Below are 19,500 nucleotides of genomic sequence, written 5' to 3'. Positions count from 1 at the left end.
AGTGAAATAACTGGCCTACACTCCTGTTATTTAGGCATGGAAATTATTTGTTTAGTGATTTTGTCACAATCATAAAACAGATTTTGCATTGTCTTGGCCTCTTTGTGTGTTTTGAAAGAGAAGAGTGCACTTAAAACATTCTTTTAATTCTTGGGAATTAAGTGTATATTTGGGGAGGGTGTGAAAGAGGCATTCTTGAAAGAAAAATGTTTTAAGCACAACTGGGAAGACATGTTAACACAGAAAAAGGAAAATGAATAAAAAATTTTACTTTAGAATTGAAAGAGATTTTAGAGCTTATCTTGTTTAACTTCCATGTGTACAGATGAATGGCCTGGGTTTAAATGTCTTGCTCATAGAAGGTCACACAAACTGAGATGTCCTGACTTCTAGAATAGGGCTTTGCTCCCCTCCGTTATTATGAGATGACATGGCAGGATGGTCTAATAAATATTGTCGTTTTGCTGTGACTGCTTGTGAGGGCAGGTTGTTTGTACAAACAAAGTTTACATAATACCTGATACAGAAATCCTAGTGCCCTGATGTAACTTTAATGATGATGCCTTTGCTCTCTTTAGACCAGTGAAATGAACACACATTTCTAGTTTCATTTATTTTTTTATTTTTTTTAAGTTTATTTATTTATTTTGAGACAGAGAGAGAGAGCATGCATGAGCACAGGGTGGAAGGCAGAGAGAGAGAGAGAGAAAGAGAGAGAGAGAGAGAGAGAGAGAGAGAGAGAATCCCAAGTAGGCTCCATGCTGTCAGCACAGATGCTGATGTGGGAATAGATCCCACAAACCGTGAGATCATGATCTGAGCCAAAGTCAAGAGTTAGACGCTTAACTGACTGAGCCACGCTGGTGCCCCTGTAGCTCCATTTCATAAAAGGTCTCCTTGAGGGCACTAAATCCTGCTCTTCTGGAAGAGCTCATCCACCTCCCATGGGTAAACAATTCGCTTCTTTACAAATTTTGTTTACTCACAATCCATAAACAGAATAAGTCCTGTTTTGTGTGATTGCTGTTACCACAAAATTAGACAGACTTCACTTGAATGAACAGTGGTAGACTGTTGCTAACATGGGCATCAGTTCTGCATAGTGTCATAGAAAGGAAAAAAAGTTTGACCAAACATATTGGATTTACAGTTAAGTGACTATAATTATTTAATTGTGGTTACTCTGGATACTTCTGCAGTGATGGAAAGCTAGTGGTCACTATGGTTGGTTTAAAAATCAAGTAACCCATTCCATAGTTTATAGGTGAATGTTTCTGAGTTTTAAAAAAGCTTATCAGATAGAACAATTCGCATTGGTTTTACCATTATATTCACCAAAGCCATATTCTCTCTATACTTCGATACCTTCCTCAGCATTTGATCTTTAACTTCTCCAGAGACTGAATTTCAAGGTAAATTATACAAAAGTAAGTTTTGAAAGAAGCCAGTCAAGACCTAGATTTTGCTGTTTCTCAAACAAACTTTTCTTATTACTGTAGTTGAGGCTGGTGAGATTAGTGACTCTATTTTTAAAATATTTTTATAATTCAAGTTGTTTGGATTTATTCTTTTTTTGGAGGGTTTCTTTTTTTTTTCCTTCCTTCCTTCCTTCCTACCTTCCTTCCTTCCTTCCTTCCTTTTTTTTCCAAACACAATATATGTGAAGAAGAAATAGTAATTGATGACCATTTATACCCACTTGCTTCACTCTGGACAATTCTCTCACCTCCTCATCCATGCCCTTACCAAAAGCGGCAGATGAAAGGAAATTTCCAACCGTATGTAAAATTTTGGGAATATTGCAACATACTGATGGATCTTCTATAAGTTTGAAGCGTCAGCTCTTTATTAAGACCAATTTATTAATATTTTTCTCTTAAGTCATATTTATGAGAGCAGATCTGCTTTTAATGATATTACCAATATATACAAGGTACAGCTATATCACATCATCACATTGGACATCAGAAACACACACGAACTCATTTTCACAACTCAAAACACAAAACACAAAACACACAACTCATTTTCATCTTCTCCAGGCCTCAGTTTCCTCATTTGTAAAGGAATGTGAGAAGGTGGAATGATTTTTTTTAAGTTTATTTATTTTGAGAGAGAGAGAGAGAGAGAGAGAGAGAGAGAGAGAGAGAGAGAGAGAGGATGTGCACATGATCAGGGGAGGGGCAGAGAGAGAGGGAGAGAATCCCAACCAGGCTCCATGCCACCAGCACAGAGCCCCATGCAGGACTTGAACTCACAAATTGTGAGATCATGACCTGAGCCGAAATCAAGAGTCAGGTGCCTAACTCACTAAGCCACCCAGGTGTCCTAGGGTGGAATGATTTCTAAGGTGATTTCCTGCACAAACTTTTTATGAATGTATTCTTAACACATGAACTTCCTAGCAATCCTGACAGCAAAGAACACTCTTACCAGATTATTCCCAAGTGTAACACTTTTTTTGTGGTTTATAATTTAAATCTAAAAATGTGGATGATGTACATTCAGAAAGATTTAGGTTAACTTAGAAAATTATGGATGGATCTGCCATTTCCTATTTTAAATCCTTAACACAGGCAATCCACTGTGTGTTGTTTATTTCACGAAATGCCTTAATCCTTAAAGATCATAAGAGAATCAGAATATTCTTGTAATATTACTCTTCACAATTTAAAAACTTTGATTATGACTAGCTTTGTTCTTGTCTTTTAAGATTAAAGGGTCACAGATTTTTTTTTATAATGTTTGCTTATTTTTGAGAGAGACAGAGTGCAAGCAGGGGAGGGTCAGAGAGAGAAAGAGAGAGACACAGTATCTGAAGCAGGCTTCGGGCTGTCTGCACAGAGCCCAACACGGGGGTCTAACTCACAAACCATGAGATCATGACCTGAACTGAAGTTGGACGCCTAACCGACTGAGCCACCCAGGCGCCCCTGAAGGGTTGTATTTTGTTTAAATGCCCTCACTATGCTGCACTCTTGCTGTCATGTGAGTACGATCTGGGGTGTTTCCATGGCCCTCCTCCAGCTTCATAATGGCCTCTTTTACAGATACGCAAGAAATTATTAGATTAATTTCCAGGCCTGGAGATGGTTCTGTATATTTTGAATTTTATGACCATAAGATGTTTGATGGACCTCCTATTCTATTTTCGTTGGCAACAGATGCAGTACATTGGGGTGCTGGAGAACTTAGAAGAAAAGCATCACATAGAAATATGCACTGAAACTAAAGCAGCGGCAATTTTAAAACAAATAGAACTCAATCCCTCTGTAGTTACTGTTTTAGAACTGATAAAACCTTTTATTTTGAAAATGAAGAGGAAAGTGAGGACATAAAGTATATGATGTGTACAAAATAAGTGAAATTTCCTTACTGCTAATCAGATAACTTGGAGTTTCTCCGACACCACGCCTTCCTTGTCAATTACCCCCTGACATTCATCAGCCTCTGTTTTTACATCTCCATGTTAAATACGAAGAGTTTCCAGCCTCTACTTTTTTTTTTTTTCTTATCGGTGAGAATTCTAAGCAGACGTTGTCACAGTTGTTTGGATGCTTATTTATCTAAGTTCTTCTAAAACCCATGAAGGCAGAATTTGTTTCTTTCTTTCTGCTTTCTTCTTTGTATTCTTAATCCTAGCAAAGTGTCTGGCATGAAGCAGGAACTCAGGGCGGATCTAGTAAATATTTGCAGCAAGAAGTACTGTGCGCCCTGAACACTAACCGCCACTGACGTCTTTAATGTCAGGTTTGCTGGAAGGAAAGCTCACGTGCTAAGAATTGGGTTCATAAAAAGTTTGCGCAGGAAATAATCTTAGGAACTATTCCATCCTCTCACGCTATTTTACAGACGAGGAAACTGAGGCCTGGGAGAAGATGACAACGAGTTGTCTTTTTTGTGTTTCTGATCTACACATTTAAAATTAAAAAAAAATTAACGTTTACTTATTTTTGAGAGAGAGAGAGAGAGCGCGAGAGAGCGGGGGAAGGGCAGAGAGAGAGGGAGACACAGAATCTGAAGCAGGCTCCAGGTTCCGAGCTGTCAGCACAGAGCCTGACGCGGGGCTCGAATTCACCAACGGTGAGATCACGACCTGAGCCTAAGTCAGACGCTCAACAGACTGAGCCACCGAGGTGCTCCTGATCTGTACATTTTAACAGAGCATAAACAGTAATATTAACATATAACAAATTATATTCACAACAGAGCCGGATGATATAATTTCTCACATTTTCCCCAGCTTTCATGAGGCATAATTCACAAATAAAACTCTTATATACATAAGGTGTACAATTTGATGATTTGATATAGCTGTACATTGTGAAATGATGCCCACCATCAAGCTAATTAACACATCCATCGTCTCATATCGTTGAGCACGAACCGTATGGCTACTTACAAATCAGAACATTTTGCCTTTTAATAGCTTTGTTGTGATATCTGTTGGGTTGTCTCTGAGTGCTCAGGGTTGGGCTGGCTCGCAGATGGGAGTTATAATACAGCAGCCGCCGGGGGCTGTGGTGGTGGAGATGGAAGGGCTCAAGAGCCTTGAGCAACATGGCCAGTGGGAGCAGAGGTCCTTGTCTTCAGGGTCCTGCAAAATGAGGTGGATCGGAGGGGAGAACTAACCTGGAGACGGCAAACAGGTGGATCCTTGCAGGCTTGCGGCATGGAGACAGTTTCTACTTTTCTCTTCTGATCTGATATTTGCAAAGAAGATGGAAACCAAAATATACTGGAATATCTAAGAAACCCAGCCAGACACAGGCCTGTTGTTTGTTCTGTCTGCAGAACAACACAGGTTGTTTGTTCTGTCTGCAAGAGTCTCATTTGTGTATATATATATGCAGAAAAATACATTGGGCTGGTTTGTGAATATTCTTTCTATTCTTACTGTTAGGATTAGAGATAGAAATGTGAAGGTGAAGACAAATTGAATTAAAATTTCCAAATTCTCTAGGAGAAGTGAATGTGTACCATGTTGAAAACAGATATTCAAATAAGATTCTAAAATATCTTCCCCAGAGCTAAGAAAACAAAAACAAAATGAAAAACCCCCCAAACCCCCCAGTCTTATTCCTAAAAGACTCTTTTGAAGCAGGTGTTTTTGTCAAATAGTAAATCTATAACTAAATATTTCAAGGGTATGAAGATTCAGAAAACATAGATATATTCTAAGAACTTTTTTTACTTGATTGGGTTCTGTCACAGCTCAGTTTTTGTTTTTGGCTACCATTTTATTCAGCAAATATATTCCAGAGTAACGTAAAATATGTCCATTTAGTTCATGAGTTTCTTGAAACAGTTGGTGTCTAAATAACTTTATTCTTGGCAGAAGCAACTTCCTGTTTTAAAAGAAAATAAGTTAAAAGGTCTTATGAGGAAGGCTCATACATCTTCTTGGAAATCAAGTGTTTCTTACAAAACATTTTGATGTGTTTAGTACAGAGGAATTAGGAACATATGGGTCACATTTTCCTTAAAATGCACATGGTTTTTAAAAATTAAAGGGTAATGTTCTTGGTAAAATAGGTTTTGCCAAACCCAAACTGCTTAAAAAATTGTTCAAGATGTGTAGCAAGGCCAAAGGGCCCCAGGCTTCCACAGTCCTAATAATAGAATCAATCAGGAAAACCAGAATGAAGTCACTAAACTCATTTTAACAATCTCTTGAAAAAAACCAACAAAAATAAATCTCAATGTAGTAACAATCACAAGCAATTAGAATATAATAACTTTTATGCTCATACCGAATAAAACCCCAAGCTGGTAGTTAAAATCGTGCTAGGAATTCTGGAAAGTTGGCAGTGTACTTTGCTTGACTGAAATAATTGATTACATCTATAAAAATGGCGAAGAGACTAGAAGGGATTGCACAGATAAAGTACTTACCAGAAACGATTTAAGAATTTTACTGTGGTTGCTTAAGGAATAGAGGTTTATGTGATTGTTTAAAACCCGCACATTCTTTAGTAGAAAGATGTATGAAGAGGCAATGACCACAAAAATTTCATTAACCTGGTATTGAGTACTACTTGTCTTGTCTGGAACAGAGTCTATTAAATCGCCTAGTGATGTTCCCAGGGATGATGGGATAAAACGACTCCAAGACGTCAGACCTGAGGCTGTATATGTATATGGCCAGAATCAATTTGGTGTCCCATCAACTGTCAGCAAACAAATCTAAAATGAATCCAAGTCTCTGCGCGTCAATATTTGCTTCTCTTAACTACTTATTTTGATGTGATATCTTGGTCTCGCACATAGTAGGGATCTTTTAGAAATGTGCCGATTGGATTTGGTTTCTTTGCATGAGAATACCTCGCATCCTTTGTCAAGGTCTTCATTTTCCCTGCATGATCTGCCTCTGGGTATTATGAGTAAACCCTCAGGGTTTTCCTCTGCTGGTTGACTCGTTGGTGTTTTAAGAAAAAAAAATACTGCAAGGCCTTAGAATAATAATAATAAAAAATCTTATTCTTCTCCAACTCAGACTGAATATAATCACCTCCAGCAAACGACAGAAACATTATGTTTACCAGTTGGGCAAGTTGAGCCAATAGTGCAAAGGTTCTGGAATCCTTCCAGTTTCCTCTTCTCTGCTCAAGATGCATGGCATTGTCTCCTGCTGAGAAGAATTCTAATTACTAGACAACGTGGGAACAGGGCAGACTGTATCAGCAGACTTTTGCATGGAACGTAGAGTTTGCAAAGACACAAAATGCTCATAGAAATAACGCCAGTGTTCCTCTTTTTTTGTTTTACCAGTTCTTTAGGAAACTATATGTTTTGATAGGGAACAGGACTGATGCATTTTAAGTCACAGGGAAGGATTTGGAAGGGTGTCTAGGTTGAGCCATAGGGGTTATGGTTGTGAGTATTATTGTGTGTATGCAGGGTGGAAGGTGTTACACTGACTTTCATCTAGATCTAAGTTGCTAAGGAATTGTGTGAATGTGTCAGTGTGTGTGTATGTCGGGAGGGGACTTTGGCTTTATCAGAATTACTGGGTGATGTCAGGGAAAAGGTTATCTCAAAGGGCACTAAAAAGATACATATCAAGGCTATGGATTCATTACTAAAAAAGTGAGTTAAGAGGAGTGATCTAGTTCAGTTGATTAAGATTTCTAAGGGGAATGAACCTTCAGATGTCAAAGAAAAAATATTTTAATTAGAGTATTTCCAAGAATTCCCTCTCAGTGACATTGACACAAGTGTTTCATTTACTCTCCCACCCTTCCTGCTCTATTGCATCTGACTCTAGCCTCCTTTATCTTATTCAGTTTAAATCTTGGTCATAGCTCCCGAAAATGATTTCATTCTTACCAATGTGTCTTCATCCGCTGTTTGCAAAACATTTCTCTGTGAAGCTTTCCTTGATAATTCCAGCCCACTGGTGCCTCCCTCAGTTGTCTAAACTCATAATACTTTTATCATTTATATGGTTTATTTGATGCATGCCAATATATTACATTTAATTTGTCTCCTTGTCCTCAATTGGGTAAGAGAATGCATGTTGTATATTTCTCTGCATTTCTTATAATGTCTAGCACCTTCTGCATTAGAAGTACTCAATGAATATTTGTTGAGTGGATTAATCAGGTTCATGCGTAAAAATGTGCACATATAACTCTTGTAGGAAGGGACAAAAAAATAACAGAAGGCTTTAAAACTTATGAACCGGTTTTTTGTTCTGTTGCCTTAGCAACATTTTATTGAAATTCTTCATATTGAGTCTAGTCATATTGTTTCTTGATTTCTTAGGGAAGTCCTGTCTTTCCAGTGAGTATGAATCCTTATCAACAGCTACCAACAGTGCATGAGAAACACAATAGTCCTTCTATTCCACAAATGATTTTGATTTCATTTTGAGGGCCAGTCTCAACACGGCAACAGAGTTCATTGCAGTTAGTTTGGGATTTCCCTACATTCATTTTTCCCTGGAGTCGTATATGACTCTGAAGACGTTAAATAGTTCTATGGGTGTGAGCAGAAATGGCCCTTGGCCATTAATTTGGGGGTGTCACGGCTGAGATATCTTTGTCTACCCTGTCTCATTGGGTCTTGGGCTCTTTCTTTTAAGTCTGTGCTGTTTTTAGGGTCAAAGGTTTACTCTGCTGTTTCTTCTCATGCTAGGTCACAGAACTCTCTAAGAGACTGATCCAATCTCATCACTCTATATTTGTTAGGGTTTCCATCTCTGGGGTTTTGCCTTCCTAAGGAAAAGGATCCTGGGATTCTTTCTGGAATGTCTTCTTTAACAATTCCCCTGAGAACTGTCTCCCTTTCTCTCATGTATGTAGAGACATATAAACCAATTTTATTATTTGTGAATATGGGATCAGAGCAGAATCTATTTTATTAAGTTTAGTTTATTTATTTTTGAAAAAGAGAGAGAGTGTATGTACACACAAGCTAGGGAGGGGCAGAGAGAGAGAGAGGGAGACATAGAATCTCAAGCAGGCTCTGGATGTAAGTGCAGAGCTCAAATGCATGAACCATGAAATCATGATCGGAACTGAGATCAAGAGTTAGATGTTTAACCGACTGAGCCACCCAGGCACCCCTCAGAGTAGAATCTTATTCTACTCAAATCTTTTGCTGTGATTATAACATTTCTTCCTGGATTTCATAGCATTGGTCTCAGGAGTTTTTGTTTTTGTTTTTTAAAAAGTTCAGAGGCAGGAAATAACATATACTTAATGGTCTAAATTCTTGAAAAGGAGTAAGAATAAGAGTGGGTTAGACTTGCAAACTATTATGAGAATATATTGATTAGTATCTCAAAAGTGTGAATCCATTAAGTTTAATGGAATCCATTAAATTTAGGAAAGGGAAATAAGAGGTTTACTCAAGCTGTTTCTACCCATGCAAAATCATGGAGCCAGAATCAATGGTCTCTCCTAGGGCACTTAAAGAAACTGAAGGAATCGTTGGCTTGAAAGAGACGTCTATACTAAAGGTATTGCCATGACCCAGGTAGCAGAGTAGAGTAGAGCAATCTGATGACTGACAGCAGATTAAGTGTGGTTAATGAGGCTATGTCTATTAGGACAACCAAGGTTAAGTAAGATGTGACCCTGACTTCCTTGGCCTCTTAGAGAATGGAAAGGATGCTTCTATAGCCAGTATATTTATAAAGGTTTTATAAAGAAAAAGAGGTTCAGTTAAAAGCAAGCAAGTTGACATATAAGAATATTGAGGCTGTAACTGAGACCTTGTGTTTGGCAACTCATGACCACATTTTACCTGATCCTGGTGAGAAAGGTTTGGTATTCATTAAGAATTGTATCTGTGTTGGGGTGCCTGAGTGGCTCAGTCAGTTGAACACCCGACTCTTGATTTGGGCTCAGGTCATGATCCCAAGGTAGTGGCATGGAGCTCGTGTCAGGCTCCACACTAAGCATGGAGCCTGCTTGGGATTCTCTCTCTCTCTCTCTCTCTCTCTCTCTGCCCCTCTCCCTGGGTCACATATGAACTTCCTCTCTCTCTAAAGAATAAACAAAATAATAAATAATTGTATCTGTGTTATACATAGCTTAACTGGTTTCATAATAGTGTATGTGTAACATATAGATCCATACATTTGCTAGGTCTTACTGATTGAACTGGATAGAATTGTTCATGCACTGAAAACCAGTTCATGAACAATGTTTATATGCATGATAAACTTGTGGTATTGGAGAAGAACCATGACAGGCAACATTTTTGTAGCCTTCATGGAACTAACATTTCAGAGCTAGTCTCTACAGCATTCTTTTGGCTTTACTATATTAATTTCCTCCTTTTCAAGCCTCATTGGAAGATTTTAGTAGACATATCTGGACCCAAGTTTGGACACTTGTTCATGATATTGGTGATTAGTCAGGGAATACCCTGACCCAATACATAAATAGGAGATGCTTCTAATTGGGTGCTTTCTGGTATCCAGTTCAAAGGTATGAACCAACTGAAAACACCCAAATCTGATATTTACCAGCTGCCTGGTTTGAGCCTCTTCTTCCTATTTGATAGAGACCTTTCTCTTTGACTAAATCTCTTGGACCTATTTTGTAGGATCTCTGGGGTGGGGGGGCAGATTGGGATCATTTCAAAACTAGAAAGAGCTACATAAATATAAGATACGGTTACATGTTAATATAATGTACTAATATCTTTCCATAAGCAATAATTGTTAACTAAAATTATTTAAAGCAAGATGACAGCTTCTTTTTAAAATCACTTTTGCTTTTTATGGCTTCTGATAGAATTAACCTCAGAATTATCTCAAACTTATGTGCTCGGAAATATTCAAAATATAAAAACGTGGTAGGATGCCTGAGTCATGTCTGTTAAGTTTACTATGCGGTGTACTAATTTCTCCGTTCAAGCTGCTACACATAATAATATCAAATCACATTATGATAGGAGATCCCAGAGCGGTGACTCTGCAAATGGTGATGGGGAGGGGATAAGGAAAGCAAGAATGTCCTGAATACTAAAAAGTTTCCCATTACCAGGCATTTGAGATGATGTAGATGAAACTTGGTTGGATGCACAACTAGAATTAAAAATAACTATGTTTCTTCGATTAAAGACATTAAAACATTGTAGACTTGTTGAAATCATAAACTTAGAGGTTTCTGACTTCTTACCTTTCTCCAAATATACTTTTAGGAAAAAAATCCTAAAATATGATATGGTCAAAATACTCACATTTCCTGACATCAGCGCTGTAACAAGGTTCCTAAACCCTCCTATTTGACTGAATTACTGAAGCCTTTCACTTTTTTTTTTTTTTTTTTTTTTTTTTTTTTGTCAGCTTCACAGATACCTTGGATATGCCTGTCCTCTCCTGCTTGTGTTTGGGCTAACCAATCTGCTAACGGGAAGAAATCAGAAATATTGCTCAGCTTTTGTTGTGTATGTTTGTTTGTTTTTTTTTTTAAATATATGAAATTTATTGTCAAATTGGTTTCCATACAACACCCAGTGCTCATCCCAAAAGGTGCCCTCCTCAATACCCATCACCCCCCCTCCCCTCCCTCCCACCCCCCATCAACCCTCAGTTTGTTCTCAGTTTTTAAGAGTTTACTCTTATGCTTTGGGTCTCTCCCACTCTAACTTTTTTTTTTTTCCCTTCCTCTCCCCCATGGGTTTCTGTTAAGTTTCTCAGGATCCACATAAGAGTGAAACCATATGGTATCTGTCTTTCTCTGTATGGCTTATTTCACTTAGCATCACACTCTCCAGTTCCATCCACGTTGCTACAAAAGGCCATATTTCATTCTTTCTCATTGCCACGTAGTATTCCATCGTGTATATAAACCACAATTTCTTTATCCATTCATCAGTTGATGGACATTTAGGCTCTTTCCATAATTTGGCTATTGTTGAGAGTGCTGCTATAAACATTGGGGTACAAGTGCCCCTATGCATCAGTACTCCTGTATCCCTTGGATAAATTCCTAGCAGTGCTATTGCTGGGTCATAGGGTAGGTCTATTTTTAATTTTCTGAGGAACCTCCACACTGCTTTCCAGAGCGGCTGCACTAATTTGCATTCCCACCAACAGTGCAAGAGGGTTCCTGTTTCTCCACATCCTCGCCAGCATCTATATTCTCCTGATTTGTTCATTTTGGCCACTCTGACTGGCATGAGGTGATATCTGAGTGTGGTTTTGATTTGTATTTCCCTGATAAGGAGTGACGTTGAACATCTTTTCATGTGCCTGTTGGCCATCCAGATGTCTTCTTTAGAGAAGTGTCTATTCATGTTTTCTGCCCATTTCTTCACTGGGTTATTTGTTTTTCGGGTGTGGAGTTTGGTGAGCTCTTTATAGATTTTGGATACTAGCCCTTTGTCCGATATGTCATTTGCAAATATCTTTTCCCATTCCGTTGGTTGCCTTTTAGTTTTGTTGGTTGTTTCCTTTGCTGTGCAGAAGCTTTTTATCTTCATAAGGTCCCAGTAATTCACTTTTGCTTTTAATTCCCTTGCCTTTGGGGATGTGTCGAGTAAGAGATTGCTACGGCTGAGGTCAGAGAGGTCTTTTCCTCCTTTCTCCTCTAAGGTTTTGATGGTTTCCTGTCTCACATTCAGGTCCTTTATCCATTTTGAGTTTATTTTTGTGAATGGTGTGAGAAAGTGGTCTAGTTTCAACCTTCTGCATGTTGCTGTCCAGTTCTCCCAGCACCATTTGTTAAAGAGACTGTCTTTTTTCCATTGGATGTTCTTTCCTGCTTTGTCAAAGATTAGTTGGCCATACGTTTGTGGGTCTAGTTCTGGGGTTTCTATTCTATTCCATTGGTCTATGTGTCTGTTTTTATGCCAATACCATGCTGTCTTGATGATGACAGCTTTGTAGTAGAGGCTAAAGTCTGGGATTGTGATGCCTCCTGCTTGGTCTTCTTCTTCAAAATTACTTTGGCTATTCAGGGCCTTTTGTGGTTCCATATGAATTTTAGGATTGCTTGTTCTAGTTTCGAGAAGAATGCTGGTGCAATTTTGATTGGGATTGCATTGAATGTGTAGATAGCTTTGGGTAGTATTGACATTTTGACAATATTTATTCTTCCAATCCATGAGCAGGGAATGTCTTTCCATTTCTGTATATCTTCTTCAATTTCCTTCATAAGCTTTCTATAGTTTTCAGCACACAGATCTTTTACATCTTTGGTTAGATTTATTCCTAGGTATTTTATGCTTCTTGGTGCAATTGTGAATGGGATCAGTTTCTTTATTTGTCTTTCTGTTGCTTCATTGTTAGTGTATAAGAATGCAACTGATTTCTGTACATTGATTTTGTATCCTGCAACTTTGCTGAATTCATGTATCAGTTCTAGCAGACTTTTAGTGGAGTCTATCGGATTTTCCATGTATAATATCATGTCATCTGCAAAAAGCGAAAGCTTGACTTCATCTTTGCCAATTCTGATGCATTTGATTTCCTTTTGTTGTCTGATTGCTGATGCTAGAATTTCCAGCACTATGTTAAACAACAGCGGTGAGAGTGGACATCCCTGTCGTGTTCCTGATCTCAGGGAAAAAGCTCTCAGTTTTTCCCCGTTGAGGATGATGTTAGCTGTGGGATTTTCATAAATGGCTTTTATGATCTTTAAGTATGTTCCTTCTATCCCGACTTTCTCAAGGGTTTTTATTTTTTATTTATTTAAAAAAAAATTTTTTTTTCAATGTTTTTTTATTTATTTTTGGGACAGAGAGAGACAGAGCATGAACGGGGGAGGGGCAGAGAGAGAGGGAGACACAGAATCGGAATCAGGCTCCAGGCTCCGAGCCATCAGCCCAGAGCCTGACGCGGGGCTCGAACTCACGGACTGCGAGATCGTGACCTGGCTGAAGTCGGACGCTTAACCAACTGTGCCACCCAGGCGCCCCTCTCAAGGGTTTTTATTAAGAAAGGGTGCTGGATTTTGTCAAAGGCCTTTTCTGCATCGATTGACGGGATCATATGGTTCTTCTCTTTTTTTTTTATGTGATGTATCACGTTGATTGATTTGCGAATGTTGAACCAGCCCTGCATCCCAGGAATGAATCCCACTTGATCATGGTGAATAATTCTTTTTATATGCCATTGAATTCGATTTGCTAGTATCTTGTTGAGAATTTTTGCATCTATATTCATCAGGGATATTGGCCTGTAGTTCTCTGTTTTTACTGGGTCTCTGTCTGGTTTAGGAATCAAAGTAATACTGGCTTCATAGAATGAGTCTGGAAGTTTTCCTTCCCTTTCTATTTCTTGGAATAGCTTGAGAAGGATAGGTATTATCTCTGCTTTAAACGTCTGGTAGAACTCCCCTGGGAAGCCATCTGGTCCTGGACTCTTATTTGTTGGGAGATTTTTGATAACCGATTCAATTTCTTTGCTGGTTATGGGTCTGTTCAAGCTTTCTATTTCCTCCTGATTGAGTTTTGGAAGAGTGTGGGTGTTTAGGAATTTGTCCATTTCTTCCAGGTTGTCCAATTTGTTGGCATATAATTTTTCATAGTATTCCCTGATAATTGTTTGTATCTCTGAGGGATTGGTTGTAATCATTCCATTTTCATTCATGATTTTATCTATTTGGGTCATCTCCCTTTTCTTTTTGAGAAGCCTGGCTAGAGGTTTGTCAATTTTGTTTATTTTTTCAAAAAACCAACTCTTGGTTTCGTTGATCTGCTCTACAGTTTTTTTAGATTCTATATTGTTTATTTCTGCTCTGATCTTTATTATTTCTCTTCTTCTGCTGGGTTTAGGCTGCCTTTGCTGTTCTGCTTCTATTTCCTTTAGGCGTGCTGTTAGATTTTGTATTTGGGATTTTTCTTGTTTCTGGAGATAGGCCTGGATTGCAATGTATTTTCCTCTCAGGACTGCCTTCGCTGCGTCCCAAAGCGTTTGGATTGTTGTATTTTCATTTTCGTTTGTTTCCATATATTTTTTAATTTCTTCTCCAATTGCCTGGTTGACCCACTCATTCGTTAGTAGGGTGTTCTTTAACCTCCCATGCTTTTGGAGGTTTTCCAGACTTTTTCCTGTGGTTGATTTCAAGCTTCATAGCATTGTGGTCTGAAAGTATGCATGGTATAATTTCAATTCTTGTAAACTTATGAAGGGCTGTTTTGTGACCCAGTATATGATCTATCTTGGAGAATGTTCCATGTGCACTCGAGAAGAAAGTATATTCTGTTGCTTTGGGATGCAGAGTTCTAAATATATCTGTCAAGTCCATCTGATCCAATGTATGATTCAGGGCCCTTGTTTCTTTATTGACCGTGTGTCTAGATGATCTATCCATTTCTGTAAGTGGGGTGTTAAAGTCCCCTGCAATGACCACATTCTTATCAATAAGGTTGCTTATGTTTATGAGTAATTGTTTTATATATCTGGGGGCTCCGGTATTTGGCACATAGGCATTTATAATTGTTAGCTCTTCCTGATGGATAGACTTTGTAATTATTATATAATGCCCTTCTTCATCTCTTGTTACAGCCTTTAATTTAAAGTCTAGTTTGTCTGATATAAGTATGGCTACTCCAGCTTTCTTTTGGCTTCCAGGAGCATGATAAATAGTTCTCCATCCCCTCACTCTCAATCCAAAGGTGTCCTCAGATCTAAAATGAGTCTCTTGTAGACAGCAAATAGATGGGTCTTGTTTTTTTATCCATTCTGATACCCTATGTCTTTTGGTTGGCACATTTAATCCATTTACATTCAGTGTTATTATAGAAAGATATGGGTTTAGAGTCATTGTGATGTCTGTATGTTTTATGCTTGTAGTGATGTCTCTGGTACTTTGTCTCACAGGATCCCCCTTAGGATCTCTTGTAGGGCTGGTTTAGTGGTGACAAATTCCTTCAGTTTTTGTTTGTTTGGGAAGACCTTTATCTCTCCTTCTATTCTAAATGACAGACTTGCTGGTTAAAGGATTCCCGGCTGCATATTTTTTCTGTTTAGCACACTGAAGATATCGTGCCAATCCTTTCTGACCTGCCAAGTTTCAAAAGAGAGATCAGTCACGAGTCTTATAGGTCTCCCTTTATATGTGAGGGCATGTTTATCCCTTGCCGCTTTCAGAATTTTCTCTTTATCCTTGTATTTTGCCAGTTTCACTATGATATGTCGTGCAGAAGATCGATTCAAGTTACGTCTGAAGGGAGTTCTCTGTGCCTCTTGGATTTCAATGCCTTTTTGCTTCCCCAGTTCAGGGAAGTTCTCAGCTATAATTTCTTCAACTACCCCTTCAGCACCTTTCCCTCTCTCTTCCTCCTCTGGGATACCAATTATGCGTATATTATTTCTTTTTAGTGTATCACTTAGTTCTCTAATTTTCCCCTCATACTCCTAGATTTTTTTATCTCTCTTTCTCTCAGCTTCCTCTTTTTCCATAACTTTATCTTCTAGTTCACCTATTCTCTCCTCTGCCTCTTCAATCCGAGCTGTCGTCGTTTCCATTTTGTTTTGCATTTCGTTTAAAGCGCTTTTCAGCTCCTCGTGACTGTTCCTTTGTCCCTTGATCTCTGTAGCAAGAGATTCTCTGCTGTCCTCTATACTGTTTTCAAGCCCAGCGATTAATTTTATGACTATTATTCTAAATTCACTTTCTGTTATATTATTTAAATCCTTTTTGATCAGTTCATTAGCTGTTGTTATTTCCTGGAGATTCTTCTGAAGAGAATTCTTCCCTTTGGTCATTTTGGATAGTCCCTGGAGTGGTGAGGACCTGCAGGGCACTTCCCCTGTGCTGTGGTGTATAACTGGAGTTGGTGGGCGGGGCCGCAGTCCGACCTGATGTCTGCCCCCCGCCCACCGCTGGGGCCACAGTCAGACTGGTGTGTGCCTTCTCTTCCCCTCTCCTAGGGGTGGGATTAACTGTGGGGTGGTGTGGCCCGTCTGGGCTACTTGCACACTGCCAGGCTTGTGGTGCTGGGGATCTGGCGTATTAGCTGGGGTGGGTAGGCAAGGTGCACGGGGGCAGGAGGGGCAGGCTTAGCTCGCTTCTCCTTAGGTGATCCACTTCAGGAGGGGCCCTGTGGCAGCAGGAGGGAGTCCGATCCGCTGCCGGAGGTTTGGCTCCGCAGAAGCACAGTGTTGGGTGTTTGCGAGCAAGTTCCCTGGCAGGAACTGGTTCCCTTTGGGATTTTGGCTGGGGGATGGGCGGGGAAGATGGCGCTGGCGAGCGCCTTTGTTCCCCGCCAAACTGAGCTCTGCCGTCCGGGGGCTCAGCAGCTCTCCCTCCCTTTGTCCTCCAGCCTTCCCGCTTTCTGAGCAGAGCTGTTAACTTATGACCTCCCAGAAGAAGAAAATCTCTTTCATGATAGGTCCAATGAAAGTTCTAGGGTTCAGTTTGGAATGAATTCATTCTATGCTTCTCTCCAAACCCCTGTGGACAAAGAGATAGACTCTAATGGTTGGATCTGGGTCATGTTTTCACCTAGCTGGTGGGAAAGAAAAGTAAGGATGGCGGTGGTGGGGGTTCGGAGGAGGGGGTTTAGATGCCCAGAACCGCATGAACTGAGAGAAAAATCTAGGTACTGATATCAGGAGGAAGGATGGCTGGATAGCCAAAGATAAGAAATGCCCCTTTGGTTGTGTTTGTAAATGACATGAAAAACCAACACTGTCCTCATGAATTGACCATCTTCACATTTCTATTAATAAAAAAAAAAAAAATCACAAAGAGACAAAAGACCAGAATCCAAGGGCCAGTGCTATTCCTTGAAAAGTTGCTACAAAACTGAAATCTGCTTCGAAAACCATAAAGTGCTATATTCATTCAAGCCACAGACATAAAAGTGCTTTTAGTTGTTCTTCTGCTATTAATTTTTATATGTACTTATAACAAATTCAAGTAGTCATGAGATAATGCCTCTCTCATGATTATCTGATACTTTACAGAATTTTAAAGGAGACATATAATGAATCCTAGAGCACTGAATTACCTCATACCTTGCAATATCTTGCAAGGAAAAAAAGTCTTGCTCTTCAAAATATCCTTCTGTCTTATTCTGTGACTGAGACTTATAGTCACCTGTGTAAATATGCCATTTGCTGCTTTAACAGTATGTGAAATACATGTATAAATACATAAATATAGCAAATGAACACAGAACAACATATTGTTGAATTTCAGCTATGTAGAGCATGTCACATTTCTGTCAAATCTGGAAAATAGAGCATTAGCTTTGGAAGAAAATATATATTTGCTTTACCAGTTTTTTATATATGTATAAAAAAACTGATTGTGGCCCACTCTGTCGCTGGTTGGTTGTCACCTTGAATTTAGTCATTTAATATCCTTGGGCTTAGTTTCCTAATCTGGAAATTTAAGAAATTTAATTGGATGCTATGTAAGGCTGCCACTAGCCCTAACATTTTATAATTCATGCAATCTCTGAAAGCGAAATAATAAAACGTGTGCTTTGGAAGTGAACTAGTTAGATTGCCAAAGGCAGTGGCACATTTTTTTTTTTTTTTTAAACCTGGGTCCCTAGGGGTGCTCGGGTGTTTCAGTTGGTTTAAGTCACGTCATGATCTGGTTGGTGGGTTCCAACCTTGGGGGGCTCTGAAGCTGGCAGCAGGGAAGCCTGCTTGGGATTCTCTCTCTGTCTCTCTCTCTCTCTCTGCCCCCTCTCCTCTCAGGCTGTCTCTGTCTCTGTCTCCCTACAATAAATAAATAAACTTAAAAAAAAAAACAAACAAAACTGGATCTCTGCAACTCATGTGGTTACTTGATTCTGTCCAAACGGTTGTGAGAAACCCAGGGTCATTGTGTGCATACTTCCGTTGAAAGGTTTCGAGTCTCAGACGGTCCAGGAGCACCCACGTGGTTTTTAGACCGGAAGTTTGATTCAGCTTTTCAGTCCAAGAGAAAGGCGGTCCCAGCCAGCTCAGGACAGGATTACAACAGGGAGCGCATTGTGATCTATTTGAAATGTTTCAAAAGCACAGGGTTGGTTTTCTGCAATTCCATTTTATTGAATTGGCTGCTCGTGGTACCCCAGATGTCAAAAGTTTTGCTCTCCTTTTCTGTTGCCACCTTCCTCTCCCTCCAAGGATAGGATTGCAAATCTGCCCGCTCCCTTCTCTTTTGTCACCACTTAATGGAATGGACTCTACATGCTGTTATCCAGGCACGGCCCTTTGAGAACATTTCCCAACCAGGGGAAACAAACAAACAAACAAAATAACCAATAATAGGAATGGGTACAAGATATAATTAATTTTTCTGACTATTAACGCAGGAGGAAAATGTCTAATGGGATGCAGATTTCTTCCTATTTGAATAGCGTGACCGTGACCAATTCAAAAGGAAACCCTCAGCTGAAGTTGCATTTCCGTAGATCCCCTGCATCAGGACAGAGCCTGGGTCTGGGTGATGCTTGCTTGCCTGGTGTCCTACGCATGGAAGAGGAAATGATGTACAAACCGGGAGGGTTCACAGTGATCGGAAGAGAGCAGAGTTCTCTAACCATGATTAAGAATAAGGCAGCAAGACTCCACTTGTCCTGCTAACCGTTAAATATTTTTGGCTGTCTGCCAGCATCCTTCACTATTTCTTTGAAGCTTTCTTTTACTTACTACAGTAGAGTAATTAGAGAATACTTTTTCATCTTAACACACACACACACACACACACACACACACACACCCTGGTACGTTTTGCTCCAACATGTGCTTGCTAGAATCATCCTTCCAGAAACCATCCATAGATGCTCTGCATCTAGGAAAGCTCTTAAGAGCAGGTGGCAGAGTATTGATTCCTTTGAGCCCCTCTGTTTCTGATTCTCTGTTTTTAAATGTTACCCTAATATATCTAAGATAGGTTCATCCATGATTGGGAGCTGATTACATTTTACAAAGAAACTTCCTCCCTGGAGGCAATTAAAAATGGAATAAAACACTCCTTATCTGGTCAGATAGGCAATTGTTAATTTTTGGCATTTTTGCATTTACCTGATTATAAGATTTCTTTTTGGAAAGATAAAAATTAAACATTTTTAAAAAGTTAAGCACAAAGC

The sequence above is a fragment of the Panthera uncia genome (assembly GCF_023721935.1).
Source record: "Panthera uncia isolate 11264 chromosome B2 unlocalized genomic scaffold, Puncia_PCG_1.0 HiC_scaffold_25, whole genome shotgun sequence".
Taxonomy (NCBI): Eukaryota; Metazoa; Chordata; class Mammalia; order Carnivora; family Felidae; genus Panthera; species Panthera uncia.
The sequence above is the reverse complement of the archived record's forward strand: the minus strand, read 5'-3'. Positions refer to the sequence as shown.